Here is a 24,881-nt window from a genome sequence, read left to right as displayed (position 1 = left end):
CATATATACACACTCACAGGTGTAGACTGTCACACAGCTTGACAACCTCCCCTAGAATGCACTCACAGACATATTCACCCATCCATCCAGACACACACACACACACAAACACACACACACACACACACACACACAAACACACACACACACACACACACACGAGCGCGCAAAGACATCATACCACTACTTTCCACCTCATCTTTCCTAAAGTTACCAATAACACAGTCTTCTGCAAAATTATTTTATTGCTTTTGATCTTCTAACTGACAGGTAATACTCAATGTTCTCTACTAATTTTGGTCACTAGGCCTTCTTACAAGATAATTCAATTGAAGAAATGGCAGCCCCTGCAGATACAGCAATTGCATGACTCCAAAAGTACAAATTGCACTAAAAAATACCAGGGAGCCAGCAAACTGTAGTGTTCAATATTTAATAACTTAAATGGGTAAATAGCCTCATAAACATAAAAAAGGAAACTGTAACAGACTGGTTTCGGCTATACAAAGTACATAGGCTTCATCAGTGTGATCCTGATATAGCTGAAACCGGTCTGTTACTGTTTCCTATTTTATGTTTATGAGGCTATTTAGCCATTTAAGTTATTAAATATTGAATGCTACAGTTTGCTGGCTCCTGATAAACAATCTAGTGCAAGTGTTGGGTTAATAATCCTACAAAATCAACACAAACAGAAAAGCAGCCTCGAACTGAAGTGCTATATGGACTTTAGAGAAAACATTCTGCACGATTCAATAAACTGCATGTAGACTTCATGCAGAGCCTACATGGAGTTTATGTGTTTGTGCAATGGTGCACGGCACGCGGCAGTGTGCAATGCATATTAATGTGATGCGACATACCTTAAGCTATGTTTCGCAGGTTGCAACATTGTTGCTGGCAGCAAAACCTTATTAGCGAATACGGATAGCAATTGTGTGTAAAGGAGAGCATCTACGGTGCGCAGATTTGCAGAGAATGCCACAATGATCACCCGGGCTTTACACACAGCAAAACCTTGTCAGCAAAATGGATAACAATTATGTGTAAGGAAGTGCACCTATGGTGCGTGGATTTGCATGCAGCGCCACAGTGATCACCAGAGGTTTTACAAATAGCTGTCATTCTGTTAGTGCAATACATCTGCACAGAGGCCAACTTCATGAAAGGGCAAATAACCAGTAATAGGGACATATTAGAGTGAGAAATGTGGACAAAGCCATATTAATGGGGGATAAAGGGCTAGAAACAGGGACAGATTTTAATACTACACTAACAAACTTAGGAAGTTGATAGACTATATAGGTTGTACATTAGTATGAACTTTCTGAAGAGCATGAAGTTTGAAACTCAAATATCAGTCATCAGTTTTTGACTGCACTCTGCAAGGACATGCCAGTGATCTGCCAGGAAAAAAAATGTTATGAGACAAAGATCACAAATATGAGAGAAAAAAATGGACATTCTGCACAGATCAGGACAGTTGAGAGGCATGCACTCAATGTATGTAATATTAAGTCACTTCAGTCCAGAGATCATCCCAGTGATATGGCAGAAAGCCACATATATGTTAAGGAAAACATCTGGACTTCGTGAGAAAGCATGGACAGTTGAGAGGTATGAATGTGAAGTATATGGTCCAAACGCAGTGCAGGACAGTGTACCTATAGTGCACAATACTCAGATATCCCATTCTTGGCATTCTGTACTGAAGATGTGTTAATGCCCTGCAGCAGGACATGGGACTGCCATGTAAAATGATCACTAAGGGGAAGTATGTGTTTATTAAATAGGGACAAACAAATGAATTGTAGGAATGAAAACACAGAAGCTCCCTGACGTACAGCAGAGAAGAGCATGTCAATGGAAGATGGTTTTAGCAGCAACACCAAGCACATATCTATGTCGCACAGTATGGACTGTACAGTGAAAACATGTTATCTGTGACTGTCACACAAGGTGACATGACAATGGAGAGGATGTCTGTCTGAGATAAGCATCCTTACATGAATAATGCAGAGGACATCTATCAGGCATCTGACCTACAATTGGGGTAATGTGCATATTGGGAAGCTGTGCAAAATGATATACCTGAATATGATTGTACTCTCAGCAGAGGTCTCCAGCAAGGTGACCACAGGTAAAGGATTATGGCAAATATTACAAGAACAAACCACAATCATTGACAATATCAGAATAATACCACCACTAATTCCATACCTCTGATGTAACATATTTGATGTGGAGTGATAACAGATGGGCCCACACACACACACACACACACAAACACACACACACACAAACACGCACACACACACACACACACACACACACACACACACACACACACACACACACACACTTGACAACTATTATGATACAGCCACACTCTATGAGAGTAACTATGCACACTGTCCTGATACTGTAATGTCTGCAGTAGGTGTTAGGAGGGACACTGCTATACCTGTTTGTCACAGTATGGTCAATATAAACTAGTTGCCTTGTGTACATGTCATATATCCATGACACAATCCACACTGTCACAAATAATGCACATGCCATTAATGTTGTCAAACACATATGTATGCAGTGTGTACATAAGCTGAACAGGTAGCACACATGCATCTGGCGTAACAACTTTCTAAAGCAAAGAGCACTTCATCAATGGGCCAAGACAATATCCCAGGATGCCATATAAATAGCATAAAACATGACTATCAGGCCGTCTGGAATTGTTCATAGGTTCATAGGTAGGTACTAGGCTATTGGCCCTAGGGCCTATATAAGCCTAGCAAAAAAGGTACCCTGGCTTTCGCCACTCAAGAAAATAATTTTCCTGTGCCCCTGCCGAGCAGAGCCACAGAAGTGATCCCCGGGGTGAATTTCCTATTTCCCATCCAATCATCAAGATTTTTCTTGAAGAGTGCTAATGAGGAGCTCTGTTTGACATAGATAGATAGTCTGTTCCAGAGTATGGGAAGTCTCTGGGACAGGAATCTATCCCTCCAGCATGTTCTGTTTATTGTGGTGACAAGGTTTAGGTTTCTACAGTGTGTAGCTCGGAGGGATTGTGATTTCTTTAAGTGGAGCATGTCTAACAGCTCTGGGTTTGACAAAGCTTTGTATGTTAGGCAGAGATCGCCTCTGAGTAGGCGATATGCGAAGGAGTAAAGCTGGAGTTTTTTGAGATGGTCTGCATAGGGCATCTGTTTGAGGCCAGTAATCGTCTTTGTGAGGTATTTCCATGGCCTCTCCAGTTGTTGTAGATGTCTTGTGAGGTACATACCAAAAGGGGTGCTGTACTCTATAATGGGTCTAATGAGTGATGAGTAGAGGGGAACAATGACCTCTTTTTTTTCTGGATGAGAAACCTTTTGTGATGAGGTGTGCCATGTAGAAGGATTTCCTGACCACTGTGGCGATATGATTATCAAAGGAGAGACTACTCTCCACCTGTGTCCCAAGGTCTCTTATCACACTTTCAGTGTTAAGTAGACTACTACGTATGTGGTAGTTCATGGGTACAGAGTCTTTACCAAAGGAGATGACACTGCACTTTTTGGCATTGAGCTTGAGGCCATGGCTTTGACACCAGGCATCTGTCTCAGTGAGGCCCTTATGTAGGATGTCCACATCATTAGGAGTTTCGATTATGGCTCCCAGTTTGCAGTCATCTGCAAACTTTGTTTGCCAAAGACCTTCTGTGTTAGCCTGTACTTCAGAGAAGTAGATACCAAACAGGGAGAGGACCCAGGACTGAACCCTGTGGTACTCCACTTGTCACTAGTCTGAAGTTGGATTTGGAGTCTGCTACTTTCACAGTGTAGGTTCTGTTCATGAGCCAGTTGGCAACCCATCTTGTGACATAGGGATTTATACCTAGTTTAGTGAGTTTATCTATAATTCCAGAGTGGGGGATGGTATCGAAAGCCTTGGCCAGATCTAGATAGGCTGTGTCAACCACCTTACCCTCATCTATGGCTTTGGTGACTGCTTCAAAGAAGTCTATCAGGTTTAGGAGACATGATCTGCCTTTTACAAACCCAAACTGGGTGGGATCCAGAGTTTGGAGATTACCAATGTCTTTGTTTATGAGCTCCATGATGATATGTTCAATGGCCTTGCAGACCAGGCTCATCAGGCTAATGGGGTGGTAGTTCCTGGAGTCCATCGTGGCTCCCCCTTTGTGGAGTGGGATAACCGTCGCAGTGCGCCATTCATAGGTTCATAGGTTCATAGGTAGGTACTAGGCTATCTGCCCGAAGGCATTTATAAGCCTAGCCAGAATGTGTTGGCTTTTGCCACCCCCTTATAGGTTCATAGGTAGGTACTAGGATATTGGCCCTAGGGCCTATACAAGCCCAGCCAAAAATGTGCCCTGGCTTTTGCCACCCAAGAAAATTATTTTCTTGTGCCACTGTCGAGCAGAGCCACAGAAGTGATCCCCGGGGTGAATTTCCTATTTCGCATCCAATCATCAAGATTTTTCTTGAAAGAGTGCTAATGCTAATTCAGTGGGCAGAAAGCTTGAGGTGAGGCTATGATTGAACATGGTACTTAGGTGGGTTGCCAGTTCATTCTGTAGTTCATGTAGAACGCAGCCTGGGACATTGTCAGGTCCCATGGATGCTGTGTTCTTGGCTTTGGAGAGTGTGTTTTTTAACTGTGCAGCCGTGATTACAGGAACTTTGCATTCTTCCAGTATAGAGATGGGCTCTCTAGGGGGTGAGAGGGGGGTAAAGTTAGCACTGAACCTATCTGCCAGGATGTTGGCAATATCAGTTGGTTCTGTATATTTAGTGTCATTGTGCTGTAACTCAGAGCAGATCTGAGTGTTGCCATATAGTTATTTAACTGTAGCCTCCAAACAGGCTTCATGTCTCATGAATGGAGAACAGCAACAGTCATCTCTCTGAACAAAGGTGGCCAGCCACAGACCCTGGAACCTACATACCCATAAGTCTCACTAGTCTTATATGCAAAGCTATAGAAAGAATTATCATTGAAATGATCAACAGTGATATAGTAAACCTCTAGACACTGGATCCAACCCAGTTTGGTTTCGTCAAGGGCAGGACATGCCTATTCAGCCTGGCAGACTTCTTTGAGAAGGTCACCAAAGTGATGGATGTGTGCAAAATTGTTCAGACTGCCTACCTTCACCTGGCCAAGGCATTTGACACAATACCCAACTTGGGCATTGCTGGCAAACTCAAGAGGTTAGGTATAAACCCGTATATCACCCAGTGGACAGCCAACTGCCACACAGACAGGACCCATGAAGATAGAATTGGGGAGTTCACCTCTACAAAGAGGTCAGTCACAAGTGGAGTCCCTCAGGGATCTGTCCTTTGATCACTCATTTTGGCACTTACTTCTCTGATGTGAAGGCCAATGTCAATGGTCTCTGGCTGACTACATTTGTAGATGCTTGCACACTGACACAAATATTCTCAAGGAAGGGCTGACACAGACAAACAACCAGTGTCAAAGCCATGTACTAAAACTAAATGACAAGAAATGCATAATAGAATCCATCAGGAAATCATCCACCACTGGTAACTATAGTATTGACAACACACTCCTTAGAGATGACCCAATAGTTATGGACACACATAGACAGTAATTCAGCTTTTGACCATTGTGTGTCTACAGTAGTGAGGAAATCATTCTGTGTTGTGCAACTTATAAACAAATGTATGACATCTAGGTCCAAGGAAGTCATTGTTCCACTGTATTCTGCATTCATCAGACCTATTATTGAGTACAATCCCCCCTTTGGTATGTACCTAACCAAGCATATCCAGCATTTGGAACATACACAGAAGTTCCTCACTAAAATAATACAGGGCGTAAGTAAAATGCACTATGCAGACTGCCTCAAGGCCCTGTCCTGTATTCTGTCTCCTACAAGCTTTTGAGGGTAGATCTATGCCTGGCATACAGGCCATTGTCAGACCCCACTCTGATGGACCTCCTGCATGTCTATAAAACAGACAGCACCAGAATTACCCCTTCTAAAGACTTAAACCTTGCCTGTGATATAAATAGGACATGCTATAGAGACAGGTATGTATCCCAGAGACTACCCTGTCTCTGGAACAGGCTCTCCATCCATGTGAAGCATAGTTTCTCCCTAACCCAATTCAAGTGCAAATTGGGCAATTGAATGGGGAACGGGAAATTCATCCCTGGTTTGGCACCTATGTTTCTAATGGACACAGGCACCCTGTAAATGGTTCATCTCCCAGGCCCATACTTGTAAATGTTTCAATTCCCAAGCCCCTACTTACACTTATCTAGGGTATCAGAACTTGTCAGAGATTTGGAATGCATGGCTAGGCTTAAAAAGCACTTTGTGGTAGTTAGCCTAGTAAACACCTATGAACCTATTGTTGTTCTGCGCCATCAAATAGTTATGTATATTCCCCAGAAAGAATACTTAGGTATGGCCAATAAGCTATGTGACAGTGCACTGTGACAAAGGTGGTACACTTCAGTTAAATATCACTGGAAGATGTATAGAGAGGTACATGAAGAAGGGTGCATTGTACACAGCTATTGGTGTGATGAAGGCTGGGAACAATTACGTTATTATGGCCCCTGATGTGTATGTCCTTCACATACCCAGTACTTGTGTTACATTTAAGGGAGTAGTCAGCATTGTGACCACATGCTGGTGGATGTACCATTTACCCTTTACACCAGGACACAGGTCACATACCTATAGGTTTGATTATAGGGTGTGGTGTCTATATTGTACTTGCGTGGTGTGTCTGTTTCCTGATTCAACAAATCCCTCCATGTGTCTCATCAATGCAGGCATTCTCGTGGATGTGGTAGCAGTCTCTGGTATATGTTGATACTGTCTGCATTATACTAATATCACAGCTGGAGTCAATGATGGCACACAAGCAATAGTCCTTCAGGCAGCTGTTTGGACACAGCACATGTATGTCATCTGTGATGTCCATCACTGAACTAATGGTCAGGAAAGGGCCTAGCAGACACCCCTGATATACTGATCTGATCACTGGACCTGAGATATATGTCACATCACGCATTTCAACATTGTGCAATTACACATATGTCATACACTGGTCTACCCATTTGGTGAAATAGCTGTTTATGGTCACATATGACAGTGTTGATTTGAATACCTCAATGTGGATTTTTGTCAAATGCCTTGACCTGTTCAAGTTCCACACGATGATACATTTGTCACCATGCATGCCCTCGGTGACCTCTTTGAGGACATCTATCAGATGTAACGGACTTGATGTAGCAGTAACAACCCATGCAGGTCTGTTGCACACACCTGGAATATTACTATTATGTAAAGGAGGACCATGATGACATGTTGGTCTACCTCACAGTCAAGGAGAGTCAGGATGTCTCTATACATGCATGCATCAAGTGCTGTCTCCCCAACTCAGGTGGAAGCATGTTGATATACACCCTTATATGGGAACACAGGCCATGTGAAGGGTGTGTTGAACTGGGTATTCAACTGTATCAGGAAGGTGTATGTGCTGGGTCATGCCATAGGTGATCTATGATGTTGTCATAGCATATTGATTCCATGTGATACGTCTGGATGAAGGGAAGACAGTGCATACTGCCTACTGTGATCTGGTCTAGGGTTCTGATGCAATCACACACACAGGTATCATTGACAAAAAAAACACGCTAGGGATTAAACCTTATGTCAGTTGATAGGTAAACAATTGACTCACTGATAGAACACATCATGGGAAACTCAGTGAATCAATCTGTTTCAGTAGAGCTGCCACCACTGGCAAACCCCAGGGATCTGTGCTTGGCTCTTCACTGTTTGAATTGTATTTCTCAACAGTTCAGGCTAAAGTATATGGCTTTTGCCTTACCAGGTTTGCTGATTATTGCATATTGTGTGCAATCACTGAGTCCACCAATAGTGATAACATAGTACAGGAGGAACTAACATGCACGACTGAATGGTGACAAAGGCATATGATCTACAAATAAATGCAAGAATATGTTTGTAATGTTGTCCATATGAAAAATGGAGTTCCATGTTAATCACAGCATTGACAACAGTCATGCTATGCAGAAACCCATTGACGTAAGCACTAGGAACACATTTAGATAGCAATCTGAACTTTGACTATCAATTGTTCACACTGCTATTGAAGGCCTGTGTTGTGCACATCACAAGTCACAACATCATATTAATATCTTAGGATTGTATGACAGCACTGTAGTCAAACTTCATTACGGCACTAATAGAGTATAATGCTTTTTTTTACATGTACCTCGCCAGACGCATGTAGCAGCTAGAGAGAACACAGGGCTTTCTCAGCAAGGTAACACAGGGCCTACACACCATGCCATAATGTATGTGGATATATTGAAAGACATGTTACTGTAAACTTTATTGTGTAGGATGAAGTGACTTCTGCCTGGCCCCAAGGCCAGTCACCGATGCTGCCCTGGTGGGAGTACTGCATATCCAAAATGTAATATAGCTGATGACATCAACAGTGTCTGTCAAGAAGAAGATGACAGTGTCTCACACACTGATGTAAATTTTTCATTGTAATGTCAAATCAACAGTGCACACACACACACACACTTGACTACAGTGAGAATAGAACCCCTACTTATCTAAGTACACAGACAGCAGAACACAGTACTTTACACAAGAGCCACAGCTCAACTCTGACTTGGAGGGTGTCAGACAACACTTTATAGCTGATGACATCAGCAGTGTCTGTTGAGGAGAAGATAATAGTGTCCCACATGCTAGTGTAGAATGCTCTCTGTAATGTCAAGCAACAGCTCTCACACACACACACACACACACACACACACACACACACACACACACACACACACACACACACACAGTTAACTACAGTGAGAATAGAACCTCCACCTATCTAAGTACATTGACTACAGAACACATTAATTAATGCAAGTGTCACAGAACAAGTCCGATTTATACAGGAGTGCAAGTGAACTTATAGTAGATGACACCAACAGGCCATGTGGGAGACAAGAGGTTGGGAGGCCTGTATGAAATAGATGTGTAGCCATGAGCAAGTATCAAAATACTGGCAATCTATAAACTTGGGGACATAACAGTAGGGTACACACATCTGCTCTGCTGTCTAGACTCACACACTCACACACACACACACACACACACACACACACACACACACACACACACACACACACACTAGACTGCAATGAGAAAAGAACCCCCTACCTAAGTACACAGACTACTGAACACAGTACTTAATGCAAGTGTCACAGCTCAAGCCTGATTTATACAGGAATGCAAGTGAACTTATAGTAGATGACATCAGGACAACAAGGAGACAAGAGGTTGGGAGGCCTGTATGAAATAGATGTGTATGCATGAGCAAGTATCAAAATACTGGCAATACATGTAATTAGAGAAGTAAATGTAGCATACGCACATCTGCTCTGCTGTCTAGACATACACAGAGTTGACTGCAGTGAGAACAGAACCCCTACCTATCAAAGTACACCAGACTACAGAGCACAGTACGTTATGCAAGCACCATGGCACAACTCTGTTTTATGCAAGATTGCAGGCAAACTTATAGTAGATGACATTAGCAGGCCATGTGGTTGACAACAGGTTGTGAGGCCTACATAGGCACACAGCTTCATAGGTTCATATGAGGCTACTAGTCTAATAGCATTAGGGTCTTTAGAAGCCTAGCTGTGTAAAACCACAAGTATCGTTATTGAGCATAGTTGGATGGTCATTTTTTGCAGAGTGTGTTTGTGAGCAACACCAACTGGCCCTGTCCATGAGGGACAGAAATGCCATCCCAGAGGTGGCTTTACAATCACCAAACTGTAATCAAGGTTGCTCTTGAACAGGGTCATTGAGGAGCACTGCTTCACATGCAGTGGAACCCTATTACAGAAGAGAGTGAGTTTTTAGGGGATATATCTGTCTCCCCAGCATTTTCTGTTTATGTCACAGACTAGGTTGAGAACCCTGGGGCAAATTTTGAGTGTCCCATTTGAATTTTTGTGGCCAGATGGTACAGTACTGGGTTGGAATACAGCTATATCTAATACTTTTAACTACTTTTGCTTTACTGTTGACACATGACTCAGTGGTAGCATATGTTAATGCAGTTAATGCAGTAGTACATTCCTTATTGTGGGCAGATGGTACTGGGTTTGAATACAACTGACTCTTTCACTTTTAAATACTTTCATATTACCATTGCTGTGTGTTGGTGTGCAATGCACAATAAAGAAAATAAATGAGGAAGATAAGACATTGGTAAAATGGGGAGCAAGCAGGGGAAGAACAAATGGAAACCAGCAGAGGAATGTGCAGGAAGGAGGTAGGAAAAAACTATAGCTATCCATTTCTTCAACAATAAAAACTGATAATATATGCAGAATGTAAGCTGAATTTGGACTGTCACCTCCAGAGAGAGGGGTGACCACAACACAATCATGCTGTATAGCCAATTGCACCGAATCAAGTGTGCCAAGAAGACACTCATGCAAAACGGAGAGCTATGTATGGGATGATTTGTTTTGTGGGATAGGTGCCTATTTTTTGGAAAGAAGAGGAATGTTAGGGAAGGAATGTAGGTGTGTCTGGCTCTGGTAAGTTGGGTAGGTGAGGAAGCAATTGCAAAGAGACAAGACAAACAAGACAAGACACAAGGATAGTGATGGATACAAGAGGTCAGTGGACACTATGGATGGGGTGAGGGTGGGGGCATCCAGGACCCATGGATGTCAAGCTGGTTGACAGTGAGAATAAAGTCCTCACCCACAGAACTGTCATCAATGTCACCTCACTCTGCCAATGGCTGGAGCACTCAACGTCTTCTCCTCCTCCTAGTCCTATGTAAAATGAGGGAGAGCAGCCCTTCCATCCAGCATAGGTGTGCACCAACAGTGCAGCACACAAACGTATGCACTATCCCTTGCAGCTCAGCATGGGTAAAAACTCATCACCCCTGCCTCTGCTCCCATAGGGAACCACTGGCCTATCCTCCAGAGCAGAATTACGTGAGGGGGCAGGTAGTACAGAGCACCAGAGGTGGTGTTGCCAGGTTGGATCCCAGATATGCTGGGCAACAGTGCCGGGGCTGGTGGAGTGGGGGCAGTTGGATCCTATGGGGTAGGTCTACTCCACTGTACTGTGGAGCATTTCATGATGTGGTACACATGGATGACATGGACACATTTTGAAAACACATAATAAAATAAAACAACCCAAAAAAATAGAGAGATACGGCATGGGGTGAGAGAAAAAAGACCAGATAAGATTAGTATCTTCATATGTTACATCCAATGCAGTAATACAATTATTTGACTCTATTATCTTAACCTTTGTTCTTAAGACTACCACTCCCTAACAGATAACTTATTACTTTTAAGACTACCTGCTCTTAACAGATGCAGACTATACTACAGATTGCAGGAAGTACTCCTTTACATGTGTATATATTGCACATATGCGTGTTTCAGTTATCCAAATTACAGTTTATAGTAGGGCATGTGTGCCACTGGTATAGAGCTTTTATTTAAAACCTTTAAGTTACACATAATTTAAGAATTAACAGTTATTGTATAGTTGGGAAGCGTGGCATTTCAACCCACCACCTCTGACTAAAGTCTAATATTGTACTCTTGGTTTGTGCTACAGACTAATGCATGCATACTTGCTTTTACAGTTGAGATATGCATGCTTAATTTGATACAACTGCATAAAATACCAAAAAAGCTATCTTTAACTTTCAATGTTATAGTAACTTATATTTGAAAACAAAAGCAGTGCCCCAAACTTGCAAGTGTGGCCCTCAGTGAAGAAGGGAAGAACTTTTGTAATAGAGAAAAAACATTCGCTATCCCTCCTGTCTCTTGGAGGGTGCGCTCAGGAGTTGGGGTTGTCTCCAATCTTGCTCTTGTTTTATTGGGCACACACCAGCTGGAAGATTGGTTTCAGTGCTGTTGTATAAAGAAGGGAAACCTGTAGAGGTCTGGTGTACCCAGACTGGATTCAGAATAAGTAAAGAATATTAGGAAAAACTTCCAAAATAGCCTAAATCAGTTTTACTCAGCTAAAATGCCTAATTATTTCAATTTTCTCCTGGTGAGGATTACAGGCCCTTGATAACCACAAAAAATAGTGCAATTTGAAGGCTTTAAAACTGCTGCATATGCTCAGGTTAAAGTTCTTTCAACTTAAGGGGCTTCCGGTCTGGGAGTATCCATTCTGGTCTTCCTCGTGGTTCCTGTAGAATAAAGTATCATTATGGAGATACCGTGGTTACAGACAACCTTCAACATTACCAGTCTATAGGAACACTCATTAGTCAATGCTACAATAGTGCTACTCTTCTTCTGCATGCATGCATACCACATGCCTTCCTCATCCTCGCCAATCTAGTGACATGGGTCCTCGCATTGCACTCCCTTTCCATGGCAGCTGTGGAAAAAGTAAAACAGAACAGAATACCATTATGAATACCAGTCTTGTCTATATTCAGCTTTTAAATTTTACAAGCGCACTCTGTAGTTGATACTTACATGTCTGTGAGATGTCCTCCAGCCTAAATTCCTCAGTCCAAGAATCGAAGGCACCATTTTCCCTCAGACATAGGTCACTAAAGTGGTGCCTACATTAATCATCAGTGTGGGGGATACCAGTGGCACTGGTCACAGTCTGGGCCAAACTATCCCAAGCCTCTGACTTAAAATGGGATGCAGAATAGTCCCCCTGCAGTAGCCTGGCACTGTGGTGTTTCACTAGGAATCCGACAAAAATCTTGCACTCCTGGACACCCCATCTCTGAGCCCTAAATCTCATGACTACCTTCCATGGTTTCCAATGATCAAGAGCAATTGAGACTGATGGTTTCCCACCAATTCCATTTACTGCCTTTACTGGGATTGTGTGCACTGTTTGGAAATGTTGCACACTGTGCACCATCATGCAAACAGTGTTCTGGGGTGCGCACTGCCGAGCTATGTCTTTGAGCGATGGTAAGTGGTGCACAACAGTGGCAAGCAATGTAATTTCAAGGTTATTTGATGTACAGGCAGTTGTGTGTGTTAGTCACATCTGAAGGCCATGCCAGTCCAGAGAGCAGAAATATACTTACAGTAACATAGTATACATCATACCCACAGTCATACATTTGATAATAAATGTGAGAATACATAGATAAGTAAACAAAGAAATAACTGACATAATGTTAGTATCTCAGCCCTCACATGTAATTAATATCAGCTACATTATGTCAAGTGTTGTGAGAGTGACTATAATTAGAAGTAGAACAACAGTAAACGTGTATGGAATGTGCTGTATTTGAACCCAGGAACATGTGCATGTCAGTCCTACACTTACAACTGTTGTCACAACAAGGGTAAGAAAACACTTGTCTATGTTGCAGTTCATTGCTATAAACTGATATGTCACAACAGTAAAACAAAGGTTGCACATCCTGTACTAGAACCCAGGACCATCTGCACTCCAGCCATACACTCACACCTTCTTCTACAGGATTAGTTACATTACATTGTCTATTTTTCTATTCATTTTTAAGATCTCACTGTTCATCGCTGTGCAATGTTGCTTAGTGGGTTTGCATGATGCCCAATAGTATTAACTGAATGCATCTGGTTTCTATTTTTGACTGTCTGGATCCTGTCTGCTCCCTGGGTACCAGTTTGTGCACTGCTGCACTTCGTGCAAAACAAATAAACACACCCAAACCTGCTGTTCATTTTCTTCCATTTCCCGTCTTTGTGCTGAGTGGTGCAGCATGCAAATAATGGAAAGGGAAAAAAAATAAAAAAAAAGGAGAGAGAGAGAGAAAGAAAAGGGTTCAAACCCAGTACCATCTGGCCCCAAAAAGGAAAGTATTAATGCATTAACGTGCTGCCACAGAGTCAGTTAAGTAGCAGGTTTGTTTCATATACTCAGTAGTAACTGTAAGATTTTTTGCAATGCATCTCACATGTGTTTTGCATGTGTATACACTTTGCTAATTGTTGTGCAGTGGAAAACTGCATATTATTAAGTATTACTGTTGTTTATTATCCATTTCTTGTGTATGACATGGCTTTACATGTGGAAAAATTAAAAAATGAAGGCCCTATCTCACAGTATGTCACATATTTGTAATACAGCCATGTGCCCCCCCCCCCCACAAGCACTGCAACCCTGATGTCCCAGTACTTTTTCCAGGCATATATCACCTACACTACAGAAAGTAATATCAAATGTTGTGTCATATGCAATGCACATCAATATGGTAACATGCAGAATTACAATTATTGATCCATAAGCCTAACAAGCTTTATCTGCGAGACTAGGGAAGGGATCAGCATGGACCTTATCCACAGGGACACAGTTGACTTTCAACACACTTGAGTCAACTCATGTTGTGCTTATCAAGAATAGATCTTGCCTATTGAACCTTGTGAACTTCTTTGATACTGATCCTGAAGACCTAGATGGTAGATAACAGGACATACTGCCTATGTTCAGTTATTGAAGGCCTTTGACAATATCCACCATTCGTATCTTGTAGTGAAAATGTCCCATCTGGGAATTAAGCCATACAGTACTAGCTGGCTAGCCAACTGGCATACCAACACAACACACACTATCAAAGTTGGGACTGCACCCCCCACTAGCCACTTACCAATGGAATATCCCAAGGACCATCAACTGTGTGGAAACTACTTCCCTGAAGTGCAGTAAAAAGGTAGGTGGCCTGTGGTTTACAATGTTTGCAAATGACAGTTAATTGGACACACTCATATAGATTCTTCCAATGATGGTAACATATTACAGAAAGGGCTGACAGAGACAAATGATTGATGCCAAACTCACAGGCTGAACCTTACAGCAAACAATGCCTCATTGTCCCCTTTGGCAATGAAGTACCCCTGCTAATTATGATATACATAGCAGCCCTCTCAGCTCAAATACCATGTTTTGAAACTTGGGAAGACATGTTCACAGCAATCTACACTATTATCACTGTGACCATAGTGGTGAGACAAACATTCTGCATTGCTCACATCATACATATGGACATCACATCCAAGACCGGTCATAGCTGTGTTGTATTACACCTTTATCAGTCCTCTAATTGAGTACAACGCTCCCTTCTGTCTGTACGTCACCAGACAACTGCAGCAATTGGAGAAAAAAATAGAAGTTTGTGAATGGGAGAATGCAGGTCCTCCAAACATCACATACATGGAAAGACTACAAGACTTGTCACTGTATTCAGTTTCCTGCAAGCTGCTGAGAGGTGACCTATGCCTGACCTACAGAGAAGTCTCAGACATTGACCTACTGGAAATGCTGGACATCTGCAAATGAAATGGGACAGGAATAACTAAGGCCAGGTTTGGCAATGTAGCCTGTGACATAAACAGAACATGCAGGGGAGACAGATATATCCCCCACCGACTCATACTCCTCTGTTATAGGCTCCCACTTCATGTGAAACAGTGCTCCTCAATGATCCTGTTAAAGCGCAACCTTCACCTCTGTTGGGTGATTGTAAAGTCACCTCTGGGCTGGCACCTATGTCCCTCAGAGACAGGCCTAGTTGTTGCTGCTCGCAAAATTGTTCTGCTAACAACCATCTAAATATGCTTAATAAGGGTACCCATGTTTTAACAAAGCTAGGCTTCCATTGCCTCATGTATACTGACAACCATGTACTTGTAAAACTACAATCCACTCTGCTACAGGCCCCATGAAGGCTCAGTGTCTCTCCAACCTAACACCACTCTTAAGTATTCAACTCCGGTACCACCTTTAACATTCCTATAAGAAAAGTGAAGTCCGGGTCTGAACTGTCTGCAAACAGCTACAGTTAACTTTGAACCTAACACCACTCTTAAGTATTCAACTCCGGTACCACCTTTAACATTCCTATAAGAAAAGTGAAGTCTGGGTCTGAACTGTCTGCAAACAGCTACAGTTAACTTTGAACCTAACACCACTCTTAAGTATTCAACTCCGGTACCACCTTTAACATTCCTATAAGAAAAGTGAAGTCCGTGTCTGAACTGTCTGCAAACAGCTACAGTTAACTTTGAACCTAACACCACTCTTAAGTATTCAACTCCGGTACCACCTTTAACATTCCTATAAGAAAAGTGAAGTCCGGTCTGAACTGTCTGCAAACAGCTACAGTTAACTTTGAACCTAACACCACTCTTAAGTATTCAACTCCGGTACCACCTTTAACATTCCTATAAGAAAAGTGAAGTCTGGGTCTGAACTGTCTGCAAACAGCTACAGTTAACTTTGAACCTAACACCACTCTTAAGTATTCAACTCCGGTACCACCTTTAACATTCCTATAAGAAAAGTGAAGTCCGTGTCTGAACTGTCTGCAAACAGCTACAGTTAACTTTGAACCTAACACCACTCTTAAGTATTCAACTCCGGTACCACCTTTAACATTCCTATAAGAAAAGTGAAGTCCGGGTCTGAACTGTCTGCAAACAGCTACAGTTAACTTTGAACCTAACACCACTCTTAAGTATTCAACTCCGGTACCACCTTTAACATTCCTATAAGAAAAGTGAAGTCCGGTCTGAACTGTCTGCAAACAGCTACAGTTAACTTTGAACCTAACACCACTCTTAAGTATTCAACTCCGTACCACCTTTAACATTCCTATAAGAAAAGTGAAGTCCGGTCTGAACTGTCTGCAAACAGCTACAGTTAACTTTGAACCTAACACCACTCTTAAGTATTCAACTCCGTACCACCTTTAACATTCCTATAAGAAAAGTGAAGTCCGGGTCTGAACTGTCTGCAAACAGCTACAGTTAACTTTGAGTATGTGTCTAACTGTTTGAGCCAATCTTCATTTTCCCTGAGAGCACTGTGCTTTGGCTGTAAGCAGCCCCCCCCCCACCACCACCACCACACACACACACACATCTTCCACTTTCTCTTATTCCCTTCTGTTAGCAAATAGTATCAATAACTGATCAATACTGTGTGTTTGTTTATTTAAACTATACCACAGTAGCCTACTGATACAAGGTTATCCTGGTTTTCCACCTGAGAAATTAAGACAAGACTTGCAGTTTCAGAGCAGTCCTTGGTCAATTGAGATTGTTCTTAACACATACTTGTCTTGCTTTGGCTCATTAGCAGCAGTACAAAGAACTGCCTGCTCACACCCTTGTTCTCCCCTCCCCTTCCCTGTTTATTACCTTAAGACAATCCCAGAGTTAATAAATATTACCTGTGGCAGGCACCATTTGTAAAACTACAATCCACTCTGCTACAGGCCCCATGAAGGCTCAGTGTCTCTCCAGTAAGTGTTTTACAACTGTAAATGCCTATTTATGTTGAATTGTATTAGACATTTTACAACTGTATATGTTTATGTTGAATTTCAAGCCTGTACTCCAATCTGCTTACTTACTACCAGACTATTTACCCCACTCATAGGACCAAAAACTGGGACTGGGTTAGCCCCCCTCCGCTTTGCTCCCTCCTGCCCCTTATCCCACCCGCCCCACGGTGTCTGGGTTTATAGCCGCTAGGCCACACCCCTACTTCCTCTCCAACCTACACAACTTCCTCTCCAATTCCCCACCGCAGCACTTTACTGTTTAACCACTACTATTCCTCTGAAGCACATTGACCCCACCCATTGATGACATATAACATGTCTATAAATAATTATAAACTCCTTCCTCTTATCTTACCACTCTTAATTCTGCCATACTTTCTTACCAGCTATGAAAATCTCACATTCGTAGGTTTCTCTTATCCAAAATGCCAAACCAAGACCCCCTACCTCCACTGATCATGGAACTTGCCCACTACTACACTACCCCAAAAATTATAAATTCCAACCACTCGCTTCTAAAAAAAACACTCCAATCAACACCAAAATCCAAATATGAACTAAAACTACTATTCAAAGTTATTAGACTACTAGCGTATCTAAAAAAAAACATAACCAAAGATGGGGACATCCATCCTAATCCAGGCCCAACCTTGACTCAAAATCCTACCAGCCCACCACTCTCCCACCGACTGGTCAACTCCCTCCTAATATGCCACTTAAACATAAGAAGCCTAAACAATAAGATACATAGCCTGCATGCTGTACTAGCCACATACCTCCCCAACATAATGTGTCTATCTGAAACATGGCTCCGGCCATCAACCAAAGACAATGAGATCCTGCCTCCTGGTTACAATATACTTAGGGCAGATAGAGTAAAGAAAAGAGGAGGTGGAATAGCCGTCTTATATAATAGCACACTTAACATCATAACCGACCCTATACAACCACCCCAGGTCTCTAACGCTGAAATACTAGCTCTAAAAATTCTACTAAATAATCATAAGGGCATTAACCTAATTGTCACCTATATTCCCCCTGGGAACAATGTAGAAACACTAGAGGTCATTCTACATTGGATAGCCAACAACTACCCTCAAGAAACCATTGTCCTGGGCGATGTTAATATTGACTGGAACCAATGCACAGCACAGTCCAACCCCATCCCTGTTAACCTACATGGATTCTCTCAGATAATATCATCTACCACACGTACAGGTAACAATAACCAAAAAGAGAGTATACTAGACTGGACACTCACCAACAGTCATCCCCAGAACTATATGTCTGGAACTCTCCCTAATGATCTTAGTGATCACCTGCTCACATACATCATGAAAGACAAAATTAATTGTAGAAGCTTACCTACTTATAGGTCTATCAGATCCAAGAAAAACTTTGACCCAACTAAATTTCAACTTGAACTCAAATCATGTAACTGGACAAAACTAAAGTTCCTTCCCCTTGATGAGGCAGTTTCATCATTTAACAATTCATTCCTTACTCTACTTGACTCGCATGCCCTAAACGCTCAATAAGAATTAAAACTCAACTAGCACCCTGGCTAACAACAGACACCAAAACCAAAATAACAACTAGAGACAAAGCGTGGGATAAATGGCGCACTACCAAACTACCCCTAGATCGTATCAAATTCCAACAACTTAGAAATGAGACTAAAAAAGCCATCATACTAGATAAGAAAAATTACTTCTACAATCTGCAACATAAACATCAGAATAACCCTCAAAAGTACTGGGCAGGCATAAATAAACTTCTCCAACCAGGCAAATCCACTACTCCGACCCCAGGAACATCTGACAAGAGCCAAGAAGATATAGCCAATTCATTCAATACTTTCTTCACAGAAACCATCCAGTCATTAGCTAACCAACTTTCTCCTCCCCACACTTCTATAAACACTATACCTGACTCACCACTCTCTTTTAACTTCCAGCCAGTGTCCACATCCATTATCAGATCCCTTTTGAAAAAACTGAAGCCAACCACCCTTTCAGCCGATCTTCTGTCGGCTGAATACCTGCAAATTGCTGCAGATGTCGTAGCCTACCCTATCTCAATCCTAATTAACAGAACCATAACCGAGGCCTCAATCCCCTCAATTTGTAAATATCCTATGTTATTCCACTCCACAAAGGAGGTTCATCCACAGAACTATCCAACTATAGACCTATAGCCATACTGTCACCACTTGCCAAAATTATGGAAAAGTGCATGCACAACCAACTAATGCTCTATCTAACCCAAAATAAACTACTCACAGACTTTCAACATGGATTCAGACCCCATCATAGTACAACCACTGCCCTCCTCTCTTTTACTGAAAACATTAATCTTAACCTGAATAATAAAAAAATATCCTCCGCTCTCTTCCTGGACCTATTGAAAGCCTTTGATATGGTAAACCATCAGTTACTTCTATATACTTTAAAAACCCTGTATCTAGATACTCCAGCCCTTGACTGGTTTCAAGCTTACCTCATTGGGAGACAACAAGCAGTAATGTGGCAAAACAAGCTCTCCTGCCTACTACCAAATACCATAGGAGTTCCTCAAGGTTCCATATTAGGACCTCTCCTCTTTTCAGTCTTCATAAACGACATCCAAACAGTCATCCCTGAAGCCACCTGCATTCAATATGCAGATGACTCGACTATAATATGTTCCAATGCCTCTCTTGCAAATCTACTAACTACCACCCAACATAGCTTCACCAAAGTCGAAAACTGGCTTGCCAACCATCTCCTGATCTTAAATCCAAACAAAACCAAGTTACTTCTCTTCTACCCAACCAATAGATCTCTGACTGAAAACTTCACTATAAAATCCAATAAAGGGACCATCATCTCCCCAGACACCTATACAAAGCTATTAGGAGTAAACATTGACAATAAACTCAGATTTGATATACATATCAACCAAGCCATTAAGTCAGTCAACAAGAAACTTGGGACCCTATATAGAATTAAAGCCTTCCTTACCGAATGCCAGGGCAGCCACAGCCCGTTCACACCTTCTCTCTACCCTACTATATGCCTCTCCTGTCCTCACTCACCTTAACAAATCTGATCTGGCCAAGCTCTCATCCTGCTATAATCACATTGCCAGGTTCATTACAGGCCTACCCTACAGAACACACCACTGTACTAACCTGAAAAAGCTTGGATGGATAGAATTCCCACACCTTCTTCACCAGTCCCAACTCATAGAGGCCTTCAAAATCCTTAATCAACCTGAGAATACCCCAGCACTAAAAAACTTAATGACTCCCTACTCCAATCTAAGCTGCCTTCGCTCAGCAAACAGACTCCTTGTCAAAACAACTAAATATCTCAACCTAGGTGGTGAGGCGCTATTTGCCAACACCACTGGTAAAATATGGAACTCTCTCCCAAATAACATCACGCTTGCAACTTCTCTAAGTCAATTCAAAAATAGTCTAAAACTCCACTTCAAGTCACACTGGCTATGTCCTTGCTCAAACCCAGACTAGCTCTGTGCCATTAACTAAAACATAAACAACTAGCTAAGATGATAAGTACTTTGTATACTGTGATAAAGAAATATGTATCCTGTCTAACTCTATGTCATTATACTGCCTACCGTCCTTGCTAATATGTTATTAATGTTACATTTGTAGTAATCTCAGAAATAGCAATGGCAGTCTTGTACTTGTATGTAAATAGCTTATGTTTTTGTTAAGTTCTTTCAGCTCATTTACTGTACCTAATTATCAATGTAACTCTGTTGGAGCTTTTCTCCCCGGGCCTCCGCTGAAAAAGGACATGTATCCAGTCGGACCATCCCAGTTAACAAATGTAAAATAAATAATAAAAATAAAATATACAATATATGAGAGATGCAACTATACAATGAATCTAGAATAAATGTTCTCTTTCTCTCTCTCTCTCAGGTAACAACAAACCAGATATCAAAAAGGTTGTCAATACACACACTTCACCTTCTCAACAGACCAAGTGCACAACATATAACCCCACATACTCAGAGGTAGTTATTAGAAGCTTACCAAAAGTGCAAAAACCTTGCAAATGCAAACCTACTGCCCACATTACAGTGCCAATGGAACCCACTACACATAAAAACAAACATATCAGTGTGTCAGCCATTAAGCCCTTAAGGCAAAACACCTGAAAAAACAATGTCTTGGTCATAGGCGAATACATAGTGAGACACACAAATGTTCCCTCACCAGCTTGTACAAGGAGAAAGTCACAGTCAGCTGCCTGTCAGGTGCCAGGATCTGCAAAGTCATGCACATACTCAAGTCTCTCAACAACAAGCACAGTTACACCTCTGCCATACTCCTTGTCAAAATTAATGACTTGAAATGAACCTCACTGGATTATAGGAAGAGAGATATGACTGAGGTCTCAGATTATCTGTCCCAGACAGTTATGTCCGTACCCTTAAGCAGCATTCTACCTTCACCCAGGATGATGCCTTAATGCAAACAAAATAATTATCAACTTCAGCAATTGGCTCAGCTACTGGTGTCAATCCAGAGGGATCCGATATTTGTCAGCCTGGGATGATATGGTCAGCAGACCATGCTGCTTTGCCAGGGATGGTCTTCATCTGTCACCTCTTGCCTGTCAGTTACTGGCCATGGTACTTGCCTCTCCCATAGTGCCTTTTTTAGGCACTCTCATAAGAACAAAATTCCTGACATAAAAATATCCTCAAAAGACAAACTCAAGGTTATGCTGCTCAATGTTAGGACTGTAAATGAGAAACTCCACTGAATGGAGGTACTACTTATTGAGGAAGATGTCGATGTTTGTGCAGTCACAGAGGCATGGTTTAGAGCCACAGAGAGTACACCAGCCATGAAAGGCTATAATGCCTTCCACACATTCAGGCGGCAAACAGAAAGTGAAGGAAACAAAAGGAGGAGGTGTATCTGCCTTCATGAAAGACAAATACACCACAAGACTGGTCAAGCAGTACAGCTCCCTAAAGTTACTCCAAGTCCATTTAACTGTAGGAAAGACCCCTCTCCATGTTATTGTTAGCTACTGGTCCACCAACATGAACCCTGAAAACCACACAGTGCCTTCCTGGACCTACTTGAGTCACTCATAATACAGCCAAACACCCTAGACATAGGTGATTTTAACTATCCTTCCATCAATTGGGATAAATATATGACCTTGAACACACTTGCTGTAAGGTTCCTGAATGTTGTAAACACAAATGCTCTGGAACAGTTAGCCTGCACCCCCACAAGGGGGTGGAATGTCCTTGACTTAGTACTCACCAACATGGGAGATCTCTGCACCACCCCATGTGTGAGACACTCCCTGGTAAGATCTGACTATAAATCAGTCATGTTCAATTTAACAATCGTATATGACCTCCCAGGATCCAAAAGTTGAAAAATTTCTCTGAAACAAACTATAGCCTCCTAAGTGATGGCATACATAGCTTCAAACCTCCTGCCACCACTGACAGTAAAGACTCCTATAGAGAGGTATACACAAATGCCCTATATAAATAGCTTTACAAGTGTATAGACTTAGCCGTAACAGAATGGATCAAAACTTGCTCATGAAAAAACAAGCCACCCTAGTGGACATCTAGCATAAAAAAGATTATACAACATGAGAAAGAAACTGATATCCAGGAATTAGAGGGAACAATCTCAGCAGGCGAACACCCTCCATAGCTTAAACAAGCAAATGAGACAACTTGTAAAGTCCTCTAAAGCTAATTATGAAACTAAATTAGCATCCATAGCTAAGGATGATCACAAAGCATGTCTGTAATGTAAAAAGGGAAGCCCCAGCTTTACACCAGATTCGTAGTGGACAATACAAGTCATACTGAAAATCAAACCAAACAGAGCACTGTGGACCATAAACACATGGAAGTGTACCAGGCTAGACTTTGTGGCTTTACTCTTGGGGCACTTTCCTCCTGCACTTGTGTTTGGTTACCAGTCATACTGAACCTGAGCACATTGCCAACCTGTTAGCAGATAGATTTGGTAACAATTTCACACCCCTGTCTCCAGTAATCATACACCAAAGCACACCTGTCACCAGTGCTCTATCTATTATCTGTCTCCAAGAATAGGCCATAATCACACTTGCCAAGGCCAAAGACACAGATTCTATGGGAATGGATAACATCCCTGGCTGCTTACTAAATGGTTTAAAGCAAGAGTTAGGGGAACCACTGGGTACTCTCTTCAACCACAATCTAAGTATTGACTTTGTTCTGGCAGATTGGAAAATGGCTACCATATTCCCCTTGCACAGAGGGAGTCCCTTAACTGTGGAACTATAGACCCATAAGCCTGACCAGCCTTGTCTGTAAGGCCATGGAGAGAATCATCTTGGACCTTATCAACAAGGACATTGGTGATCTACAAACTCTTGACCCAACACAGTTTGGCTTTGTTAAGGGTAGACCATGCCTGTTCAACCTAGTGGAATTCTTCAAGAGTGTCACCAAAGCCCTGGATGAAGGCAAATCAGTACATGCTGTCTGTCTCAACTTGCCCAAGGGCTTTGACACAATCCCCCACTCAGGCATCTGTGTGAAACTCACCAAACTGGTGATTAACCCATACATCATTAGACAGGTAGCCAACTGTCTCACCAACAGAACCGATACAGTCATACTTAGGGATTCTACCTCTACCAGCAGACTTGTTACCAGTGGTGGTCCACAAGGGTCTGTACTGGGCCTCCTACTGTCTGGAATCTATTTCTGAGAAATTCAGGTGATAACAGATGGCCTGTGGCTCACCAAGTTCACTGAAGATTGCAAACTGTGTGCAAAGATTGAATCCCCAAATTATGTCAACGTACTACAGAATGGGCTTACATACAGTAATGATTGCTGCCAAAGCCACAGACTTAAACCTAACCCAAAACACATGCAGTATTATCCCATTCAGCAAAGGAGAGGTACCTGCAAATTACACTATTAATAATACCCCCCTAAGTTCCAACTCAATTGCGTGAGATGTGGAAATGCAGGTTGATAGCAGCATCAGTGGTAAGGAAGGCCTTTTATGTTGCACACCTCATAAGTAAGGGCATAGCATCCAAGACTAAGGATGTTATCAATCCACTATACTTGTCCCTCATCAGACCAATAGTAGAGTACAATGCTCCCTTTTGCTTGTACCTCACCAGACACCTGCAGCAGTTGGAGAGACCTAAGAGGTTTATCACTATGAAAATCCAGGGAATTCAACATATGACCTACATGGACAGATTCAAGGCTCTGTCACTGTACTCTGTATTGTATAGACTGCTGAGAGATGACTTGTGCCTGGCCTACAGAGCACTCTCAAACCCTGCCTTAATGGAAATGCTGCACCTCTGCAAATCAAATGGGACAAGACTCACTCACTGTAGGGACCTTAACCTAGCCTGCAACATCAATAGAACATGCTGGAGAGACATATATGTCTCCCAAAGA

Source organism: Protopterus annectens, chromosome 12.part0, assembly GCF_019279795.1.
Source record: "Protopterus annectens isolate FY-2018-M chromosome 12.part0, PAN1.0, whole genome shotgun sequence".
Lineage (NCBI taxonomy): Eukaryota > Metazoa > Chordata > Ceratodontiformes > Protopteridae > Protopterus > Protopterus annectens.
Note: the sequence above shows the minus strand (reverse complement) of the source record.